At 36.9% G+C, this 24,892-nt stretch overlaps 1 long non-coding RNA gene across 1 annotated transcript in view; it reads right to left on the minus strand.

The window, feature by feature from the left end:
* Positions 1-5,177: 5,177 nt before the first annotated feature.
* The window catches only part of LOC131762613 (uncharacterized), a 60,613-nt gene continuing 40,898 nt past the window's right edge, over positions 5,178-24,892 (minus strand). The window contains exons 3-5 of the long non-coding RNA XR_010842349.1: positions 8,169-8,217; positions 6,698-6,908; positions 5,178-5,400 (exon numbers count right to left, since the gene is read on the minus strand). This is a non-coding gene — a long non-coding RNA (uncharacterized lncRNA). The remainder of the gene's footprint in view (positions 5,401-6,697; positions 6,909-8,168; positions 8,218-24,892) is intronic.

Consider the following 24,892-nt stretch of genomic DNA (forward strand, 5'->3'; position numbering starts at 1 on the left):
TTTTCTCACTTCCTCTCAGTTCCTTTAAGCTCATCATGTGCAATATTTCTCACCAGATTTAGTGACAGGGGCACTTCATATTAGATTAATTTTTCTAAAGAAGTAAACTCTGTATTTATGGTCTGATAATATATAATTAATAGAGGAGAAAATATAGTTTAAATTAGAAAGCTACTGTTCAAGGAAATAATATGATAATAAAAACCAAACTCAAATCCACTTATATAGCCAGGTTATTCATGGGTGAAAATAACTGTCATTTGGAAGTTCTGAAAAGCAAGTGGTTACTCATTTATTAAAAATTTTTCTTGAAATATTTCAATAAATATATTAAGGCATGTACTATCAAATATATTAATATAAATATATCAGTTTGGGGAACAGACAGGAAAGATTTTACCTGCTGAACCCAATCTGTAAAGACTGAAAGAGGTTTTTGTTCCTTCAAATGCATAGATTACAATGCAAACTACATAGATCATGAAAGATCAGGTAAATATGACATGACCAAAAGAAACTTATAAATCTCCAGTAATAGGTTCCAAAGGAATGGAGATCAACAATTTTCATGATGAATATTTCAAAATAATTTTATGAAAGACATTCAATGACATGAAAAAAAAAGACAACTAAATGAAATTAAATAAATAAGGCAAATATGAAATGAGATGTTTAATAAAGAAAACCATGAAAAAGACAAACACAGAAATTCTGAAACTGAAGAATATGCTCATACAATCAAAAAGTTCAACAGAGAGCTTCAACCACAGACTTGATCATGCAGAGGAAAAAATTAGTGAACCTGAAGATATATAATTTGAAATTAACCAGTTAGAGAAACAAATATGAAAAACAAAAGAATGAAAAAGAGTGAAGAATACCTACATGAATTATGGGAGACCAACAAGAGAACAAACATTCACATCATGGAAGTCCTAGAAGGAGAAGAAGAGAGAGAAGAAGACAGAATGTTTATTTAGAGAAATAATAGCTGAAAATTTCCCCAATCTTGGAAGAGAGATGGGCATCCAGCTACAAAAAGCTCAAAGACCTTAAGCAAGATCAACCCAAAGATTACTATGAGACATCTTATAATCAAAATGTCAAAAGTGAAAGACAAGAAAATAATTTTGAAAGCAGCGAGAGAAAAGTGACTCATCACATCCAAGAATCCCCACAAGTGGATTTCTCAGCAGAAATCTTGCAGGCCAGGAGAGAGTGGGATAATATATCTAAAGTGCTGAGCAAAAAAAAAAAGAAAAAACACAACTGCTAACCAAGAATACTGGCAAACTCTCCTTCAGAAATGAAGGGGAAATAAAGACACCAGATAAACAAAAGCTAAGGGATTTCATCACTAGATCTTTCTTCTTTTTTGTTTTGAATTTTATTTTATTTTTTATACAGCAGGTTCTTATTCGTTATCTATTTTATACATATTAGTGTATATATATCAGTCCCAATCACCCAGTTCATCACTAGATCTTTCTTACATGAAATGCTAAAGTTGAAATAAAAGGATGTTAACTAACACCATGAAAACAAATAAAATTCACTGGTAATGGTAAATATATAGTCAAATTCAGAATATCCTAATAACGTTTTGGTGGTATGTAAATTAATTTCACCCCTATTATAATAGTTAAAAAATGATAATATTAAAAATAACTATAGCAGCAATAATTTGTTAATGGATACACAGTATAAAAAATGTAAGGTGTGACATTAATACATAAAATCTATAGGGCGAAAAGTAAAAGTGTAGAGTTTTTGTATGTGATTAAAGGTAAGCTGTTTTCAGCATAAAATAGATTGTTATATCTATAAGCTGTTTTCTGTAAGCTTCATGGTGACCACAAAGACAAAAACCTATAGTAGTTACACAAAAATACAGAGAAAGAATTAAAGCATAAACATTACAGAATATAAATTACAAAGAAGATAATAAGGAATAAGGGAACAAAATACTTTTTTAAAGTCATAAATGAAATGAAATGAATTAATGAAATGACCAAAGTAAGTCTTTACATATCATTAATTATTTTAGATATATTTTTTATATATAATTCAGCTTTGAGAGAGAAAGAAATCCTGTAGTTTGTGACAATGTGAATAGTCCTTGAGGGCTTTATGCTAAGTAAAATGTCAGACAGAGAAAGACAAATATTCTCTAATCTCACTTATATATAGAATCTAAAAAAAAAAAGTCAAAATCATGGAAACCTAGAATAGAATTGCGGTTTCCAGGGTCACAGGGTGTGGGCGAAATGGGGAGATCTTGCTCAAAGTACTAACTTTCAGTGGTGAAATGAGTAAGTTCTGAGAATCTAATACTCAGCATGGTGGTGACTATAGTTAACAATACTGTGTTATATGCTTGAAAGCGGCTGAGAGTAAATATTAAATGTTTTCACCACACACACGCGCGCACACACAGATATAATTAGGAGTGTGATGAATGTGTCAGCTAACCTATTGTGGCAATAATTTAGCAATATATACATGTATCAAATCACCATGTTCACTTGAAATTTACACAATGTTATATGTTAATTATATATCAATAAAGCTGAAAAAAATTCTTCATGAGAGAGGTCTTTGTCCCAGTTTTTAAAATATTCCTGCAGTATATAAAATTCATCCACATTATTTTTAGAGCAGACGTTATTAAAGATTTTGCATTTGGCAGTGCCAGAAATGGCAAACAAGAAGGAAAATTCTATTTCTATGGCTATTATATTCCAGCATGATTAACGAGCATAAAGTAAGAATTTCCAAATGCATCTAAAATAACACTTGTGGCTAGTGTTACAACAAGTGTTGCTGACCAAGACTGTAAGTCTCTTTCCTTTACGTGGGCTGAGGGGTATGGGAAAGATTCTTTAAAATAAACCATTGAAATAAAATTTGAAAAATGAGTAGATTTTCACTGCTCAAAATAATGCTGGTAGAGGGCTTATTTCAGACAAAGAAATGGCATCTCCACTCCCAGCATTTACAGAGTGCCTTATAGAAACCGGAGCATAGAATCTTACTCAGAATGCTTCCTCTTCCATCATAAATGTATGCTTTCACTATTGAAAAGTGATGGTCTCAGAGGGGGAAAAATAAATGCTTAAAGAAACTGCTCTTGGGCTTCCCTGGTGGCGCAGTGGTTGGGAGCCCGCCTGCTGATGCAGGGGACACGGGTTTGTGACCCAGTCTGGGAAGATCCCACGTGCCGCGGAGCGGCTGGGCCCGTGAGCCATGGCCGCTGAGCCTGTGCATCCGGAGCCTGTGTGCTCCGCAATGGGAGAGGCCACAGCAGTGAGAGGCCCGCATACCGCAAGAAACAAAACAAAACAAAACAAAAAAACTGCTCTTGTGAATAAAGCAGGCCTTAATCTATACAGATACACGGTTCCTTTGCTTGCTTTTCTCTCACTCTGCAAAGGCAGATTGAGAAATACTTATTTAAAATAAAGACTTTCAAGAGAATATATGGAGAAATATAAAATACAAAGACAGATTTAAGCAGTATGCAACCTTAAATTCTTAAAGCAAAGAAAGAATAAAACATAAAATTAAAACTACAGACAAGGGACTGCCCTGGCAGCCCAGTGGTTAAGACTCTGCACTTCCATTGCAGGGGGCACAAGTTTGATCTCTGGTCAGGGAACTAAGATGCTGCATGACACATGGCAAGGACAAAAAAAAAAACAACAACTACAGACCAATATTTCTCATGAACACAGATGGAAAAATACTCAATAAAATATTAGAAAATCCCAGGTATGAAAGGCTGTTTCAACTACTGAAAACCAATCAATGTAATCTATCACATTAATAGACTAAAAAAGAAAAATCCACTGATCAAATCAATAGATGCAAAAAAATATTTTGACAAAATCCAACACCCATTCATGATAAAAACTCTCAGTAAACTAGGAAATGATAAAGAATACCAAGTTGATAATGAATATCAGCAACAACAACAAAAACTATAGCTAACATTCTACTTCATAGTGAGAAACTTAAAGTTTTCTGACTCTGCTCCAGTACAAGGCAAGTACGTCCCCTCTCATCATTGCTTTTCAACATTGTACTGGAAGCCCTTGCTAATGCAATGGGCAAGAAAAGGAAATAAAAGATACATAGATTGGGAAGGAAGACATAAAAATGTCTTTGTTTTCAGATGACATAAATGTCTATATAGAAAATTAAAAAAAAAAAAATCACACCCAAATTCCTTGAACAAATAAGCAAGGGTACAAGATTAATACAAAATAGTTGGTTGTTCTCCTATGTACTAACAATAAACAAGTGGAATTTGAAATTTAAAATACAATACCATTTACATTAGCAGCCAGATTAATGAAATAAGTATAAATTTAACAAAATATGTTCAAGCTATATATGAAGCAATTTATATAACTCTGATGAACAAAAACAAAGTAGAACTAAACATACAGAAATATTCCATGTTCATGAATAGGAAGACTCAACATTATCAAGTTGTATGTTCTTCCCATGATCTATAGATTCAATGGAATCCTAATAAAATCTCAGCAAGTTATATTATGGATATTAACAAACTGATTTAAAAATTTATATGGAGAGGTAAAAGACCCAGAATAGCCAACATGATATTGAAGAAGAACAAAGTTGGAGGACTGGTGCCACCCAACTTCAAGGCTTAGTATCAAGCTATAGTAATCAAAACAGTGTGGTACTGGCAAAATAATAGACAAATCGATCAATGGAAAGAGAATAGAGAGCCTAGAAATGGACTCACATAAAGATAGCCACAAGATCCTTGACAAAGGAGCAAAGGCAATAAAAGAAAACAAAGATACTTTTACATTTTCAACAAATGATGCTGGAATAACTGGATGTCCACAAGCAAAAATATGAATCTAAGCACAGGCCTTACAGCCTTCATAAATATTAATTCAAAATTGATCATAGACCTAAATGTAAAATACAAAATGATAAAACTCCTCGAAGATAACACAGGAAAAAACCTATATGACCATGGTTATAGTATGCTTTTTTAGATACAAGACCAAAAACGCAATCTATGAAAGAAATAATGAATAAGCTAGACTTCATTAAAATAAAAACTTCTGCTCTGCAAAACACAATAGGAAGAGAATGAGAGTTTGGTTTCCTACAAAATTAAACATACTCTTACTTACCATATGATCCAAAAATCACACTCCTTGGTATTTACTCAAAGGAACTGAAAAGTTATGTCCATACCAAAATCTGCATGATGATGTCTATAGTAGCTCCATTTATAATTGTTAAAACTTGGAAGCAATCACAAAATGAATATTTTTTTGCTTTCATTTCTGCAGAGTTCTACAGCTTCACAACTGTTTTCCTGCTACAGCTACTAGCTAGAAGGCTGTTTCAAACCTGAAAAAGCAAAGACTTTTTAGTCAAGGCTCTTGTCATATTTAACTCCATATTTACTACTGGTATTGGTAAACATAACCATGTTCTTTGAAGACATAATTACAGTCCATGATTTTACCCTTTTTTTCTTTACCTCAGTGTGTGACATTGTCTGTTTCTGTTTCTCCCTCCTTCTCAGTTTAATGGAGGTTACCAAAATCAGGTAGCCTTTTCAACTCTTCAAAGCCATGAATTCTGAACTCTGTTCCCTTTCATTCTAGCCTGGAAAACAGACATTTCTTTCCTCTGCCCAAATCTTTCCTCTATTATCTTGCCATATGCAAATCCAGAAGTTTTGCCCAGCATATGAATCTCTACTCATTCTGTCTGGTCTCTCTGTCTTCTGGTGCCTGCTGCCCTCCTGATAAAGTAACATCACATATTTTAGGTGTTTTTGAAAATAATATCACTTAGTGTGATTATTAGGAAACCACAATATTGACTTCATAAATCAGAAAGGGTACAAGTCCAGGCATCTCTGTAATAAAACCAACCGTTTTCTTAATTTAGGAATTTATGGATAGTAAGAAAAAGAAATGATCTGTTTAAAATAACCAAATTTACATAATAAAATAAGTATAATGATAATGATATTTATAATTTTGTAGCCAAACTATGTGCCAAATACTAGGGTAAACACTTGAAACATTGTTTTTCATTTTATGCCAGCAAATTTATGATGCATGTTCAATTAGACTTATTTTACAGATAAAGAAATTAAACCTCAGATTAATAAAGACTGTTGCTCAGGAGTACACACTGCTAAATGTTCTTGTTCATAATCTTTCCAGTGAACAATATTGCTTTGCTTCAGTTATCATAACAAGCTACTGTAAACTTGATCTGAAATTCTGGTAGATGGGATTCTAAGATGATATCTATGACCCTTGTATTAATCTTTTTTTTAAAAAAATTTTCTGTATATTATGATAGATTGCTGTCTTGGGAACCTTGCTGACTGAGGAGAGGATGCCCCTCCTAGCGTTAGTTAATTCTTAGAGATAATAAACAGCTTGCCTGAGGACATGCTTTAACATTAATCAAACAATCCAAAGCCCTATCTTCAACCACCTCCACTGTCTAACTCACACTCCAAGCCATTATTTCCCTACGCTTAATCACCTCAAGGCCAGGTACTAAAGACACAGAGACCATCTCTATATTCCAGAGCCCATCAGAATTATTCAAACTATCTAATCCTAAACCTACTCACCTGCTTAGCCAGCCTCACCTCTTCTTTCCCACAGAAAACACTCACCCCATCTGCCTCCTGGCCAACTGTGGTGCTTCCCATGTGGCCCTGCGTGGCATGGTATGCTTCTCTCCTCTTGGAAACTAAGTAATAGATTCTTCTTTCAATGGTATTGACCTCAGTCACCACAGGAAATTAAAATCCCATGGGAAAAATTGAGACAACCTTGTACTGTCCCCCTTGTACTGTCCTCTTCCCTTTGAGTGTGAGTAGAAATCTGGGAACACAATGAGACATCATCGGTTTCAACACAATGAGACATCAATGAGACATCAATGAGACATATAATCTTATTATATCATGTAATATGGCAGAAAGGAGATTATGCTGAGTAGACGTAACCTAATCAGGTGATCACTTTAAAAGCAGTGTTTTCTCCATGATTACAAAAAAGAATTCAAAGAGACGTACCCTGGCTAACTTAGAAGACAGCAAACACCCATGTAGTGAATTGTCTATGGGGTCAAGTGGCATGTAGGCGGCCCCTAGGAGCTGAGATAGTCCCTGACCAATAGCTAGAAGGAAACCAGAAATCTCAGTCCTAACACCTGCAAGAAAATACATTCTCTCAAAACTCAGTGAGCTTAGGGAAAGGATCTTGAGTCCCAGTAGGAACTGCAGCCCCAACTGATACTTTGATTTCAACCCAGTGAGACTCTAAGCAAAGAATCCAGCAACACTGTGCCTAGATTGCTGACCTACAGAAACTAAAATCTTTTTTAGCTGCCAAGTTTGTGGCAATTTGCTGCACAGAAATAGAAAACTATTTTAGAAATTCTACTCTATTGAGTGATTTATTTTTTCTTTTGGCTCCCTCACACTCCAATATAAAATTATATTACCCAGTGATTCCAATATAATTGTTATTATTATATGCTTCAAATCCTGCCAGTACAGGCAGAAATTTACTATTGCTATTTTAAAAGTTTGACTTTTTTTCGTTATTTGAGAGGTGGGCATATGAATCTATTTCTTTACAATTTCTGTATAATACATTACCTGTTTTAATTTTCTTTTGCACTTTCTATTTTTGTCTTATTCTATCACTCTCCACTTTTTAAGTCTATTTATAATACTTAGTCCCTTTGTAACTATTCAAAAATTAACACCAATCCTTGAGAAAATATTTAAACTTGATTTCCAAAATCATGAAGTTGCTTCCGTTTACAATAGGAAATTATTGTCAATGATCTCAATGTTACATAGTTTAAAGCACTTGAACATTTTCACATATTTGGTTTGAACAAACTTTCCAATTACCAGATTAAAAAATGAATATTAAAGCAGCCCCAAATAAATAAATAAAGTATCATAGTAAAAGTTTTAAAATAATCTAGCTATAAACACAAAAACCATAGCATAAAATATGATAAGGGAATTAAACAAAGCATAGCTATTATATCAACACAACTTAAAGGGTTAATCTCAAGTATTTCAAAGGGAAACTTTGTAGTACCCTGGAACAAGTAATAGTTACCTTCATTCTGATGTCAGGAAATATATTAAATGCAATAAAGAAGAGTAATCTGTAATGACCAAAGTAACATAAAGTTAACAGTGAGAAATAAATACTGTAAATATTCATCAAACTGCAGACTATATAGTTAAGTTAAAAATAATTATGACAATATTTTAGCAGTTGGAAAATGTTATTTATCTCTCCAAGTCTATTTGATAATAGATTATTATTTTTCTATTTAATGATAAGGAGAAAACTAATAAAAATAAATTATATCTTAGAAATAGTATGATATATAAGAACACGTGAACAAACTCTGTATTCTGAAATCTTGATGCCAAAAGCTCAGCTTCTGTACACTGGTACTGAATCAAATCTTGGAGACAGAGTTTTGGGTGAAGTAGAAAAGAAGAGATTTACTGCTTTGCCAGACAAAGGGGGACTCAGTGGGTTCTTGTCTTCAGAAACTATGTGTCCCAACCCAAATGAGTTTGGTGAGGAGTTTTATAGTAAGGATTCAGGGGTGGAGTGGCTGATAAGATTATGGTATGTGTAGGGCCTCCACTCCTTTAATCTGGTCTCAGGTAATCTTCTTGATGACCTTCTGAGGTTCCTTTAGTCTGGCCTCAGGTGGTCTTTCTCTGAAACAAGAATGCTGATACCTTCCATTTGCTGGGTTTTAGTTCTGTAAAGAGCTTAAAGACATTGTCATGTGTATCCCTTGCGGGGGAACCAGGACCTGCCCCAAGGATGCACTATTGCTTTTTGGCTGTCTCTCCTTTACCTCTGCTTCCCCTCCCTTCCTGGATTAACAACTGTTCAAATGTGCCCTTTGGAACTCAGGGAAATTCATGGAGGCTGGAGTCAAGAAACGCGGGACAGAAAGGCTTCCATGCCCAGGATCCCCACAGGGTCCTGCTCGGTTTCAATCCTAGATTATACAACAAAACAGTCACAAAAATTGACATTGAGGATAACATAAATATATGGACAATAAGTAAAATGCTTCAGGAAATTTCCCATGTTTACTATAAAATTAACTAAATTTAATAACAAAACTAGGAACAAAAATATCTCTACCACAGAAATTACATATACCATAAAAAACTTCTCAGTAGTCTGTAGGGTCAAAGGAGAAATCAAAACAAATTGTGAAATTTGTATAAAATGTTAATAATAGTAATAATAATAATAATCCCACATGAAAGACCCTATGGGAAGCAGGTAAATCTTTTCCCAGAGGAAAATGTATTGCCTTATTCCATATATTGATAAAAATGAACTAATTTAATTCAAAATATTACTGGGGAATGGGAAAAGAGCTATAGAAGAAAAGTAAAAGAATTGAAGGAGAAATTAATGCAAATAGTAAATGGATTTCTTATGTGTACAAGTGAAACCAAGAAGGGTCCTGTGGGGCTCCTGGGCATGGAAACCTTTTTGTCCCCCATTTCTTATATGCAAGACTCCAGCCTCCATGACATTTTCTAAGTTCCAAAGGGCAGATTCGGAGGGTTGCTAATCAAGGGAGGAGCAGCCAAGAAACCACCTGAGGCAAGATTAAAGGAACCAGAGAAGCTCATCAAGATTAGGAGACCTACCACCTAAAACCCTGCACACACCCTAATCCTGTCAGCAACCCCACCCTTGAACTATTGCTATAAAACTCCTCATCAAATCCTTCCAGGTTGGGACCCATAGTTTTTGAGGGCAGGAACCTGCTGTGTCCCCCTTTGCCTGGCAAAAAAATAAAGCTATCATTTTCTACTTCACCAAAAACTCTGTCTCCATGATTCGATTTGGCACCTGTGCAGAGAGGGTGAGCTTTCAGCATCACCAGTACATTTGAAAGTGTGGATCAAATGATAATGTTATGGTAAGATATAAATCTTCTAGTGGATCTAAGTGAAATAGAAAAATTACCCAGAGGGCAAATGTCTAATATATCTCTCCCAAGCCACAGTTTATATCCTGAAATTTTTCCAGAAAAAATTTTCCAAATCTTCATAAAACTGCTTATGACACTGTTACTACAGCGTTCCACAACATATCAACAAATATAAAATTTCCAAATTATTTTTATGAATCAGTTATAACATTGGTAATAAACCCAAAATATACTTAAGACAAACAATACTGCAGATGTATGTAGCTTAAGTATATGGATGTAAAAGTCCTAAGTAAAATATTAGCAAATTGTACTATTAGAATATTTAAAAGATACACCATGATCAAGCAAGATCGTTCCAGGAATATATGGACAAGCCAATATTATAAAATATATCAATGTTCTTTGTGTTACTAATACATGCACTTTTTTTCTCCATAAATGTTGAGAAGATAGTTGATGAACGTCAAACCCCAGTTTTGTTTAAAGGAAAAACATGCAAAGATATAATGGAAAGAATAGGGTATCTACCAATCTCTTTTTCTGTTCATTCTTAACCAGCATTATATTCAGTACAAGAAATTATTATCCCATTAAATCCAAGAAATCTTGAAAATTTTAACAGTATTCTGGAGATACTAGTCAATGGAATTAGGGAAGAGAAAGATCTAAGAATTATAAAAATTGAAATGAATATTTAAAATGTCAACATGATTGCTAACTTGGAACTCAACAAAAAGTCAATTTTTTAAACAATAGAACAACAAATGCAGTATACTTTTGCTATTCAAAATTTGTTAACATTTATATATATTAAAAACAAGACAAAACTGGGAAAGATGGAAGAAAACAACATTAAAGTGGAAAAAAGTACTGGAAATTGTAAATTAGAAAAATAAAATGGATAAGTAAATAAAAAAACAAAAAAAATTATGGAAACATCACATGAAACAAATTTACTGTACTAAAATTTAAACATTTAAGGTGGTATTGATAGGAATAGAATAGGATAGTTATACAGATAGTTGTAGAAGTCCCAGGAGGGAATTATAGATAGAGAGGGAAACCTAGGAAACTTTGGTAGACCACTGTAAGTTAATGATTGTTCAAGAAAACTATTGGAACATTGTGGAATGAAGCAGGCTTGCTTAAATATAAAGCCATAAATAAAAGTAAGATATATACCTCAGGTCATTAGGTGAAAGAAAAATATTACCACCCTTCTACTGATTTGAATAAATGCTATGACAGCCCTACTTTGACCTCATAGGGTCAGACACTCCCCTGCCTGATATGAAGGAGGAGCTAGTGATGTTAGCCTGACTTCTACTGGAAGAAAGCAGTCTTTTCTTCTCCGCCACTTTCCTTTGATTATAAAATTGTATTTCACTTAATCCTTGGTTCAGAGCCTCCTCACCTGCCCATTTGCATCTCTCAGAAGTGTCCTATATTAATAAATCTATTTCTTGCCTATCACTTTGCCTTTTGCTGAATTCCTTCTGAGCTGAGACACAAAGAACCGGAGCCTCAGTAAGTCCAGACACCAGGTGAGTGATTCTAATTAAAAGACCATGTGTTCAAGTCCCAATCTAGGTTTTCACTGGGTTCAAGTCCCAGCTGCATGGGTTCAAGGCCCAGTCAGGGTTTTGGCCAGGTTCGAGTCCCGACACATGAGTTTGAGTCCCAATCTGAGGTTCACGGTTTCAGCTGGCAACCATGAAAGGACAGTGATAAGGTAAGAAAATGTTGAGAGTTAGGTCTTCGTCCAAAAGAGGTCCATGGGACACCACGAGACAGGTATACAGGGGAGGACACTCTGCCAATGACTACTCGTTTTTGACCAGCAGTTCAACCCAGTATACTTATGCACACCCAACAGCAGGTCCAGGACAGAATTGTTCATCTCTATACTCGTCTTGACTCTGAGGTTTTCCTCCTACATTCTTGCATTCTCATTCCTGCCCTATTTCTTTCTTTCTTTCTTCTGTTAACCCCAGAAGACCTGTGTGACCACCAAGGTCTTCTTTTTGCTTTTACTCCCCTCCCTCTGACCCTTACAAGTACTGACCCTTTATTCCCAACTTATCCCTAGAACAACGCCCGCTCATTGTCAACACTGCTGGGGACATCTTCTGTGCGGTTTCTTTGCAACAACTTTTTGGACTAAGACCTGGTTGGGAGACTACCTTGGAAAGGATAGCATCTAAAATCGTAAGTGAAATTCTTGACCAAATTATGTGGTGGATTTTCACTTAAGAGTGGAATCTTGGCTAGCACAGGATTTAGAGACATCCTCTCGGGCTTGGGTCTGAAATGGGTCAGGTTGTATCAATCCCAACCAATATCCCTCTGGACCATATCCTCCACGATTGGAAAAAATTCCGACACAGGAATTAAGGGAAAAAACTGATTAGGTTATGTAATTAGGTTTGACCACAATATGAGTTAGGAAGCCAAGAAAAGTGGCCACTAAATGGGTCCTTGAGTTAGGACACTATATTGCAGGTGAATTTACATCGTAGAAGGAAATTTACATGGAGTGAGCTTCCATACATTCAAATATTCACTACCTTGTATTTAGGCAATGAAACCCCCAAAGAATTTAAGACATGTGTAGCTTGGAGAGATAATTCTAGTAAGGACACAGAAGATATTTTAACCGATCTACCCTCCGGGGCTATCCAAAAGTAAAACCCTCTGCAAGGAGGAGCCACTGCTCCAGCCAGAGCTACTCCCCAACCACAGGGAGGAGCTATTTTCCGGGAGGAAGCTGCCGTACCAGCCGCAGCTGTGGTTCTAAGAAGGGCCACCCTGCAGGCGGGAGCCCAGCCTCCAGCCAAGGCTATTGCCCTAAGGGGAGACACAGCTAGGGATGAAAAGAGGCCTCACCCATATTCGGGAACCTCTTCTTTGTACCCTGAGTTATCCAAGGGGCCCATCCTTAGCCCAGCTAGCACTCTCAGCAATATAAGTTACAAACCAACTGCCCTTATGGTCTTTGCCTCTGAGAGAAGTTCCTGATGGAAATTAAGGAACAATAAGAGCCTATGTACATTTCTCAGTGTCTGATCTAAGTATGGCAGAGGACAAGTTGGAAAGTTTTTCTGAGGATCATGAAACTTTGACAAAGGGATTGACCCAGCTAGTGAGATCTCACCTGGGGAGATTTACAGGTCTTACTATCTCACTGCTGCACCCCTGAGGAAAAGCAGTGTATAATACTGGCAGCCGGAGCCCAACAGGGCCATGAAGTGCATAGGGTGGAGAAAGACGCTGTCCCTGAGGCAGACCCACAATGGAACTACCAGCTTAATTCTATTGACAGAGATAGATGGGACCATATTTTTAATTGCTTAATAGAGGGTATGAAGAAGCTTACAGTAAAACCTGTTAATTATGAAAAGGTGAAAGTGGTCCAACAGGGACAGGATGAAAATCCTGCAGTCTTCCAAAGAAGGCTAGTGGAGGCTTTTAGGAAGTATATAAAAGTGGATCCCTCTTTCCCCGGAGGACAGGCCCTTCCGACTATGCATTTCACAGCCCAGTCTGCTGCAGACATCAGGCACAAAATTCAGAAAGCAACTGCTGGCACTCAGGCGCTAGTGAACAATTTGCTCCAATTGGCTTATTCGGTTTTCAGTAATAGGGATGTGGGTGAAAAGGCTGAACGTACCCAGAGAAATATACAGAAATGCCCAAATGATTGCAGTGGCATTGTCCGCTCAGAGACCACCAACGGGAAGGCTGGCTTTTCTGGGCTAATCTGGCCCTAGCAGACCACAGGATCATGGGTACCCATACAAGGCCAGTGTACCCTGTGTGGACAAAAGGGACACTGGAGGGAGAATTGCGGTCGAGGTGCCCTTTGCAAACAGCCAGGGCATTGGAAGAGGGAATGCCCCAGATGCCAGAGAGCAACAGGGGTCCCTTGGCCATGGATGGTTTCACAATCAGAAGACTGACATTGCCTGAGGTAGAAAGCGGATCTGCCTAGAGATACCATCTACATAACTAATGTCGAGCCTTGGGTGGTCAATGACGTGGCAGGCCACTTGATAGAATTTCTTATAGACATTGGTGCAAACTTCTCGGTCTGAACCCAAAGGACTGGAAACCTTAGCAATCATAAGGAATACATAATGGGGTTGTCAGGAAAGAGACAAGGGCACACTTCCCTGGAGCCCCTTTTATGCAACATCAATGGCCAGCTATTTTTACATTGCTTTCTGTTTGTGCCTGATTTTCCCATAGTTTTAATGGGAAGAGATTTATTAACTAAGTTAGGGGCCACTCTGTTTCTCGGAGGGCAAGGGAACCACCCTCATCACCAAATGGTTCTAACAGAAAGCAGAAAGGAACAGATTGAATCTGAACCTGAGAGAGAAGCGTTAGTAGGCCATGGAGTGTAGAATTATCAAGGTTCCAGGCTTGGCCAAAGATATCCAGCCGGTGGTTATTAAGTTAAGACCTGGGCGAGAATATCCCTGCAAAAAGAAGTACCCCCTAAAATCAGAGGCTCGGAGAGGAATCTCTCCCCAGTAAAGAGATACCTTTTGCATGGTTTATTGGTACCTCGTAAGTCACCATGTAATACACCGATATTAGCCATTCTTAAACCCACTGGAGGATATCGATTTGTACAAGATCTAAGGGCTGTTAATGAAGCAGTGGAACCCATCTATCCTATTGTGCCTAATCCTTATACTATCCTTACTCAGATACCAGGGGAGTCCACTTGGTTTACTCTATTAGATTTAAAAGATGCTTTCTTCTGCGTTCCATTGGCCAAAGAATCGGTTTCTTTTTGCCTTCGAGTGGCCAGCCACAGATATAAAAGAAACCTGACAATTACTTGGACTCCACTCCCCCAAGGTTTTAGGGATAGCCTGCATATTTTCAGAATGCCTTGACACAAGACCTGAGAGAATAAAAGTTAACAGATGGAGTTGTTCTGCAATACGTAGAGTGTCAGCTATGATGATCTCTGAATTGCTTTTAGGGTCATCCTTCCATTGTCTTGGAGAACAGCTCCTGGCTTCTGTTGAGATGGCTGACTCATATAATCCTATCAAAGGTACCTTGGCCATATGCCCTCGACATAAACTTTCTCTTTTTTTACAATATAAATAGGCTGAGTTTTTTCCTGATCTTTAAGTTCTGCTTCCTTTTTGCTTAACAATTCTGTTTTCAAATCATTTATCTCTTCCAGCATCTTACCATAAGCAGTCAACATGAACCAAACCTCATCTTTAATGCTTTGCTTAAAAAGAACATCAGCTAAGGATCCAATTTCAACACATGAAAGTTCTAATTTCCACAAAATACTAATATATGAACACAATTCAGCTAAGTTCTCTGGTGTTTTATAGCAAGAATTGCCCTTCTTCTAGTTTGCAGTAGTACATTTCTTATTTCTGTCCAACACCTTATCAGGATGGTCTTTACCATTCATATTTCTAACGACATTTTGTTCAGGATTATTTAGGTGTTCTCTAAGAAGATTGGGGTTTCTCTACAGCTCTCCTCTTTTCTTCCTGAGCTCTCACCAGGATCCCCCTTTACATCCTGCTCACTGAAATGTAGGCTTTTTCTAGTATGCCCCTCAAAATCTTCCAGCTCTACTCATTACCCAATTACATAGCCACTTCCACAGTTTTAGGCATTTGTTATGATGGGAGACGTTCAACGTGAAAAGAACAGTTTCTTCAACAAATGATGGGAACACAGGATATTGAAATGCAGGAGAATAAAATTAAACTACCATCCAGAAAAATGAACTCAAAATGTTTTAAAGATATAAACATAAGACCTAAAACTTTAAAACCACTAGAGGAAAGCATAGGAGAAAGGCTTCATGACATTGGATTTGGCAATGATTTTTTGGATATGACACAAAAAGCACAGGCAACAAAAGCAAAAATGGAACTACTTCAAACATCAAATCTTCTACCTATCAAAGGAAACAAAGTGAGTATAAAGGAAATCTATCAAAAAGGAGAAAATATTTGCAAACCTTATAGGGATAAATATCTCTAATATATAAAGGACTTCTAGAACTCAATGACAAAAACAAATATAACCTGATTAAAAATTGGGCAAAGTACTTGAATAGATATTTGTCCCCAAAAAAGATATAACAATGGCCAAGAAGCATAGGAAAAGAAACTTGATATATCACAAATGAATAGAAAAATACAAATTAAACCACAATCACATATCACCTCACACACATTAGCATGACCACTATCAAAAAAACTGAAAATAAGCCTTGTAGGGGCTTCTGGAGAAATTAAAACCCGTGACCACTCTTGGTGGAAATTTAAAATGGTACAATCACTATGGAAAACTATATGGAGGTTCCTCAAAAAACCAAAAATAGAACTATCACATGATCCAAGAGTCCCACTTCTGGGTATATATCCAATAGAAATGAAAGCAGGATTTTGATATATTTGCAAACCCATATTTATTGCAACACTATTCATAATAGCAAAGATGTAGAAGCTATTCTCATGTTGATTGACAGATGAATGATTAAAGAAAATGTGGCATATATACTTACAATAGAACATTATTCAGCCTTAAAACATGGAAATCCTGTCTCATTCAGCAACATGGATTAACCTTGTGCTAAGTAAAAGAAGCCAGTCACAAATAGACAAATGCTGTATGATTCCCCTTATACGAAGTATTGGAAGTAGTCAGACTCATAGAAACAGAAAGTAGAATGGTGGTTGCCAAAAGTTAGGGGAGTTAGAAAATGGGGAATTGTTGTTCAATCAGTAGAGAATTTCATTTTTGCAACATGAAAATGCTTTCATGGTCTGTTGCAAAACAATGTGAATATAATTCACAACACTAAACTGTACAATTGAAAATAGTTGAGACGATAAATTTTATGTTAAGTGATTTTTACCATTATTAAAGTTTTAAAAATATATATATGAGATACCAATTAATGTAATATGACTTATCTTTCAAAAATAATTTCACTATCACATATTTGGTTTTATAGTTTAAAAATAAGCCATATCAAATAATCATAAAATAGATAAAAATGAAAATTAATGCTTTAAGCCTGTGTTCAATAATTTCTCAAATAAGTTTACACTTATAAATTGCATTAACCTTTGCTCATTTTTAGCTGATCAGTTGATCAAATTGGGGAAGTTAAACTACTCAGACAAATATTAGTCTTCTGGAGTGCTTGAAATGGTTACTGAATGTATTTGGTTTTGCTTGCTTGTAAATAACTCTTCAAATAAATTAACAGCAATGCATAATTTTTAAATATCCTTTAAAATATGATTCATTCTTAAAGGATATCAGATTTTTTAAATATTGCTTTTAAATTACTTGGCAATGTATTCTTTAGCAATTAAAAATATATACATAATAAGTGACTTTTAATGGTCCTATGGTTCCAGCTGTTCTAAGCAAATATTTCTAAATATTATTATTTTTAATGTTTTTCTTCTAAATCTGAAGATTTAGACAGTATCACAATTAAATAAGGTATGCAGTGATGAAGATATCTAATCAATTATGATATATACCGAATGAGAAGCTATTGGTATCTATTTTTCCTCCCTGAAATATTATCTTCAATGAAGATGAGTTTTGAAACAAGTTAGAAAAGAATTCCGAAAATTCATGGACGTAGTTCTCATATTCGTTTTTCCAGTCAATATTCACTGTGCAGGTGGGAAGTAGCCGGAAGTTAACCTGAGACTAAGATGTAATATTAAACGAGGCTCCCTGAGCTCACAAGCTAGCAGTGAAGCAGGGGGAAGTGGGTTTCACTATGCAACTTGTTCATTCACTGTGCAAATCTTCAAAAAATGTAATCTGTTAATTTTGAGGTCTTTAAAAACACATGCTAGAGGGGTTTCCTCTCTTCTGGAAGATGAGTTAAGAGTCACAAGAGATAAAAACAAATACACAGGACTCTAGGCAGAGCCCTGATACTGTCACTCGTAATGTTCTCCAAACTCAAGAAACATGATTCCAGCCTCCTGGTAGAGGGTAGACTAGTTCTGTGTTTCTTAAAGGAGTTTAGGAGAGAATGCTGACTCTTCAGCGCTGCTGCTAATACTCCTCAGAAAATGACTTCTGTGATAAATAAGCAAAATGTAGGTCATCCTAATTAAACAGGTAATTTCACTCCACCTAAGAGAGCTTTTAACACCCTAATACAATAAGTCATCAGTAAGTAAACAGTTTGAAAGATTTTTCAAACATAATTGACAATGAAATGTCTGTTTCACAAAGCATCTCTGAGGTCTGATTCAACCAAACATTTGGGAAATCTGTCTCAGTTTCTACGGCACCACACGCAATAAGCCAGGATCCAGAGACATTCGAGCATTCCATATGCCCCAATCTTGCTAACACCTCTCTTCGCAGCTCAATTCACTAGTCACAGTCTATTAGAACAGGGGGTCCCCAACCCCTGTGCCACGGACTGGTACTGGCCTGTTAGGAACTGGGTCGCATAGCAGAAAGTGAGTGGTGGGTGAGCGAGCACAGCTTCATCTGTATTTACCTCCGCTCCCCACCACTCGCATTACCTCCTGAGCTCTGCCTCCTGTCAGCCTTATAGTGAATTGTACAATTATTTCATTATATATTGCAATGTAATAATCATAGAAATAAAGTGCACAGTAACTGTAATGCACTTGAATCATCCCCAAACCAACCCCCGCCCCCCCAGTCCATGGAAAAATTGTCCTCCACGAAACCAGTCCCTGGTGCCAAAAAGGTCGGGGACTGCTGTATTAGAAGACAGTAATTAAACAATTCTCTATTTTGGTTTGGTGAAGGTGATAATATACTTCCTTTCTGGGAAATAAAGAGTCAACCATTTTACAGAAAAACGTGTTGGAACTCATGTGGGCTTTACAGCCTTCAAACAGATATTACTCTGCCATTTTCTAACCTGTGAACTTGGAAAGACGCTCATCTGTGTAAAACTAGGGGTAATTTATAATTAGCTATCAGGTTGGGGGACTATTGACTAAGAAACTGAGTGTCAAAATGCCTAGCTCATTAATGACATAGTGTTATCCATTAAATGGATTTTTCCTTCTACTTTGTTTCTTCGTAGTTTGGTCTTCAAATTTATGGCCTAAATACAAAAAAAAAAAAAAAAACCCCAGAGAAACACACACACACAACTTTTCATCAAGGATGATAGAATATCATTAGAAATTGATTTAGAGCTGAGTTCACTTGAAGGTTAGGCCAGTCTCACTTTCCCCATGGGAGGAGACACAGGACTCAAAACCATTCTGTTATACACATCAGGAATAGATTACAAAGTTCACGTTAAAATAAAGCCTCTGTTTTCTCAATTTATAACCTAATAAACATCCACATGAGTAAAAAAAAAAAAAAAAGAAATCAAGCAACTGCATATTTCACATTAAAGTTCCATTTTTAAGGCTGACTTAAGTGAATTAACAAATATATTAGTCATTGTTTGCAAGGGAAGTATCCCAGGTATGATTCACCAGAACGTTCCTGTTGACGTTGTGATGAAGCATTTCCTCATCTTCCAGCCCGGCAAGACGGCACGGATGACTGTAATCTCTGTACTGATGCTGAGAGCAGCACCCGCAGTACAGAGCACCAAAGGCCTGTGGCAGAAAGATGCCTGCTTGGATGTGAAAGCAATTGTATTTCCCAGTCCAGTGGCCTGAGGGTGCCGTCAAAAGTGCTGCTTCCTGCTTACTTCAGTGAGAAAAGAGACTTGAGTCTGAAAGAATGCAAACCTCCCCTGCAACAAATTAGCCAGCTGATAACTCCTTGCATTTGCAGGCCCTGAGCTAACTGCCCACACCCTTCTCCCCTCCTTCTCTTCTCATGCACATATTTTTTTTTCCTATCTCCTAAACTCAGGCTAGGTAGGAGTTTATTAAAATAAAAAAGAAAGTTCTTATCATTGCCTGATCACTTAAACATATACAAGTTACAGACATATACCAAAACTCTTCATTCATTTTTCTGTTAGATTTTGCACCACTCCACTGCGAGCTCACGGGATGAACTGGGATTCTCTCCACACTGGTTTGGAGCCGGGAAGGAAGGGGTCAGGGCACAACTGGTTAAAAAAAATGAGGGGGACACAGCCATTGAGAAAAACAAGATATGACAAAATCCAGCTGGAACCAGCTAAAACCAAGATGGCACCTAGGATGGCCTGGTCACTAGCTCATTATACTTTCATTTAATACTGGAAATCACTCCCATTGTGCCATGACAGGCACCTTGCCAATTCCAGGACTGACCATAAAAGGCCAAAAGCGGGTGGTTGCCCAATTCCTGGAAATCCCCACCCCTTTCACAAAATAGGAAGAATATTCCTTCCACTCGTTCACATATTAAAAACTAATATGTTAAAAACTAACAACCACATACCCCCGGGGCTGCTCTCACTTTCTAAGATGGTCCTCACTGCCTATGGAATGTGTATCTCTTTAAATAAACTCGCTTTCACTTTACTATGGCTCGCTCTTGAGTTCCTTCCCGTGTGAAGCCAAGGCCATTCACTTGGCAGTCTGGCCCAGGGTCTCACGTGCCTCTCAGGACATGATATTTCTCCTCTGCAAGAGTTCCTCTCCATCTTTACCCCAAAACTCTCCTCCTAACTCAGGTATCATAGTCTTTTTAACTCCTTCACATTACTTTTTTTTTTTTTTAAACTTAACACTTGGTGAAATTATTTTATTGATTGATTGATTGATTTGCTAAGAGACTTTATTTTGTAGAACACTTTTACATTTGCACAAAAAAGAAAGATAATGCAGAGGTCCCATATAGCCCTTGCACACAATTTTCACTATTATTAACAAGTTGTATAAATATGGTTGCTTTGTTACGGTTAACGAACCAATATTGATACACAAAGTCCACAGTTTATTTAGCTTTCCTAAGTTTGTACCTAATGTCATTTTCCTGTCCTAGGAACGAATCCAGGATACCTTATGACATTTAGTTGTCACGCCTATTTAGGATCCTCTTAGGTGTGACAGTTTCTCAGACTTTCCATGTTTTTGAAGACCTCGAAAAATTTGAGTACCAGTCAGGTGTATTTTAGGAAACCTCTCAATTGTAATTTTTCTGGTGCTTTTCTTATGATTACACTCGGGTTATAGGTTTTGGTTAGAAAGATCACAGAGGTAAAGTGCCCTTTTCATCACATCCTATCAAGGGCCATACTATCAACATGATTTGTGATGACCATTGATGTTGACCTCACTCACCCAGCTGAGGGAGCGTTTGTAAGGTTTCTTCTGTGTAAATTTATACTTTTTCCACCTTTTCTCATTCTACAGTTTTTGAAAGGAAGTCCTATTCAAAGCTGACATTTAGGGAATAAAATATTGTGCACTGTGTCTTTTAGAGTGGAATACCTACATAATTCATTTAGAATTTTTCTGCACAGGAGATTCACCTTCTAATTTATTAATGTATAAAGCCATTTATCATAACTTGTATGAGCCCAGGGATACTTATTGTAAATTTTAGATTTAAATCCAATAATACCTCATTGATTTTGTTGCTCAACTTATTTGGACCTTCAGTTTGCTTTTGTGTCCCTTGCATACATTCACATCAACGTAAGTTTATCCGATGGTTTGTTTTAGCACTCCCTTACTTTCTGGTGCTATGAGATGCTCCAGGCTCATCTTGTATAATTCTTACCACAGTCCTAAAAGCAACAGTCTCTTCAAGGAACCCTGGTTCATCTTATTGGAGACAGATATTAAAAACCAAGAACTGGGCACTAATATTGCTCATTACTACTGAGATGTCATTTACTTTAGGTCCTCTCTGCTTGCAAGGAAAATAAATATATGTCTGTATACAAACACACATATGTAACACACTTCTATAAATATTTCTATATTTTACCATATGTATCCATTTTATATTAAATATAGGTTTATGCTGAAGTCTCCAATTATGGAGACTATTCTAGCTTCCACATGGGCCATTCTAGCTTCTCCCTTTGCTTTTCTGTAAACTGCCACTCCAACAGTGAGAAACCTGTCTCCCATCATCCATCAACCAACTACTTAACTATGCAATTCCAGTAAACATATTTAGTGGGATAAGCCCATACCGCTCTAGGAAAACCTTTCCCAACTAGAGTGCAGTGCTTATACCCAGTTCCATTTTGCCTTTAGTTTTGTGTTTCACTCATTTCCAAAGTTATTTAGGTCAGCTACTTTTCCTCCTACATGCTTCACTGAGGTTGTTTCACATACTTGTAAAACAGAGAAATTTTGTTGTTGTCAATCTGCCTTCCTTCCTGGGATGCCCCAAACTCCTCAACGACTTTTTTTTTTTTTTAATTTACATATACATCAAGTTTCTATCTTTGTGCTGTGAAATTCAGTGGGTTTTTTGACAAATGAATAATGGCATGTATCAGGATTACCATGTAACACTGAATAGCTTCACTACCTTAAAAAATACCCTGTACTTCTCACTTTCAGATTTCCTCCTCAAACCCCTGGTGATCAAGGACTTCTCACTGTTGCTTTAATTTTACATTTTCCAGAATGTCACATAACTTGACTCATTTCGCATGCAGCCTTTTCAGATTGTCATCCTTCACTCGGAAGTATGCATTTGTTTCCTCCATGTCTTTTCATAGCTGGATAGCTCATTTTGCCTATAATTTGGTGCCATTGAAATTGCTTTTTTTAAAAATTAAATTCTGGGCTTCCCTGGTGGCGCAGTGGTTGAGAGTCCGCCTGCCGATGCAGGGGACACGGGTTCGTGCCCCGGTCCGGGAGGATCCCACATGCCGTGGAGCGGCTGGGCCCGTGAGCCATGGCCGCTGAGCCTGCGCGTCCGGAGCCTGTGCTCCGCAACGGGAGAGGCCACAACAGTGAGGCCCGCATACCACAAAAAAACAAAAACAAAACAAAAAAACAAACAAACAAAAAATTTAAATTCTGTTTTTTCCTTGCTACAAGATTAGCAAGTGTCCTTTGAATATGACCCTTATATCTTGCAACCTTGCTATCCTCGCTTATTTGCTCCTGGACACTGCTGCTGTTATTGCTGATCGTTTCGGATTACAGTCAAGTCATCTGCGAATAAGGATAGTTTTAATTATTACTTTCATATCTGTATACCTTTTGTTTATTTTATTGTCTTATTCACTGACTGACTTTTGGTTATGATGATGGACAGCCGTGGTGAAAGAGGGCCATGTCCAGTACACTGGTGAGATCATCGAAGTCATTCTTGTTTCCTATTACAATGTTCTTTATTTCCTTCTCCGCTGACATTACCCATCTGGCTATCCACATTGTCTACTTTTCCCATTAGGGTCCTTAACACACTAATCATAGTAATATCAAATTCCCTATTGGATAATTCCAAAATCAAAGTCTTATCTGAGTCTGGTCCTGATGCCTGTTTTGTGTCTTCTGACTGTGTTTTATTCTTGACTTTAGTGTGCCAGTTTTCTAGGAATATTTCACAATAGATACTCTTCCCCTCCCCTGTGCAAAACATGAGAATATGTTTTCATCAATGAGAAACTGGAAGTAAAACCCATGAAAGTGTGGGAACTTCCCATGACGTCTAAATACCTAGGAGCTTCTCATTCTCAACCTAGTCTGCACCCACCATCCAGAAATTCATAAAATTTATAATTTTAGTACTCCCACATGTTTACAGCACTAGCAGTTTCTCACTGAGTCAAGATGATCACAGCAGAGTGAAGGGGGGCATTTTTCCCTGTGACCTCAATTCTCTGATGGGTCTAGAAGATGTTAACTTTTCAGTTTGTTCAGTTTTATTTTCTCCTGTTCTATGGATCTGACTGATGACTTCCAAGCTCTTTAAATGTTGCAGGTAAAACTGGGACTCCCCCCAGTGCATGATTTTTTAATGTCCCAAGGATCTGTAGGGATCACATATTTTTCTCTATTGTTATTTCCAATTAGTGCTTACTGATTTTTTGATCAGTTGAGAAAAGGTTTATCAATTATATTGCTCTTTCAATACGCTGCTATTAGTATACCATTATGGTGTGTGAATAAAAGATTTTAATCCTTTCCCGATTTTGCTTATCAAAAGTCATGATCACACATGTACAGATTTTTAAACCTAAGAGTAAAGTGTGAGATCTTGGAATTTCAAAAGGTTGGCTTTACACAATAATGTCAAAATATTTCTGAAGTAACTTATCACTTTTTACTCCTATCAGAAGTATATAAGGGCATACTTATTCCACATATATGTCAACACTAGACTGTAAAACCTCTTTAATTTGGGCAATATTATCACTGTAGAACTGTATATCTAATTGTGATCTTCATTTGCATTTATCTGATTTATAAGAGGTATGTGTATATTCCGGCTACTAATTCTTTGTTTTCTTGGAGAGGTGAGTTTCCGTGCTTCCTGTATGACATTTTCACAACTAGCACCATTTGCACTGCTTTCATCAATGTTTGACTAAGAGCTTCGGCACGACCTTTTACAATTTCTAGTGCTGATGGAGAAGTTCTTCTTCCTCTTTTTTCAAGCATAGCCTGAGGTATATAAATTTAAATAAAGTAGAAGGTGGTTTAGGAGTCTCCCCTAAAGCCACTGATTTTCTCCCACATTTACAGTGTTGAATGGCTTTCTGGAGCCCGCTGGGATGGTACATGCACAGGTGAAACTATAGCTGAATGCCTTCTAGAGACAGCTAACCAGATTGGGAGATGTTAACCAGCCTTAAATAAGAAAGGGAGATTTTAGTACCAAGTATGTTAAGAGCATGACAAAAAAGAAGAAGATGCGATTTTCTTACTAGCAAGTACTATGTCTGTATTTATTGTTT

Source organism: Kogia breviceps, chromosome 9 (genome assembly GCF_026419965.1).
Source record: "Kogia breviceps isolate mKogBre1 chromosome 9, mKogBre1 haplotype 1, whole genome shotgun sequence".
Taxonomy (NCBI): Eukaryota; Metazoa; Chordata; class Mammalia; order Artiodactyla; family Physeteridae; genus Kogia; species Kogia breviceps.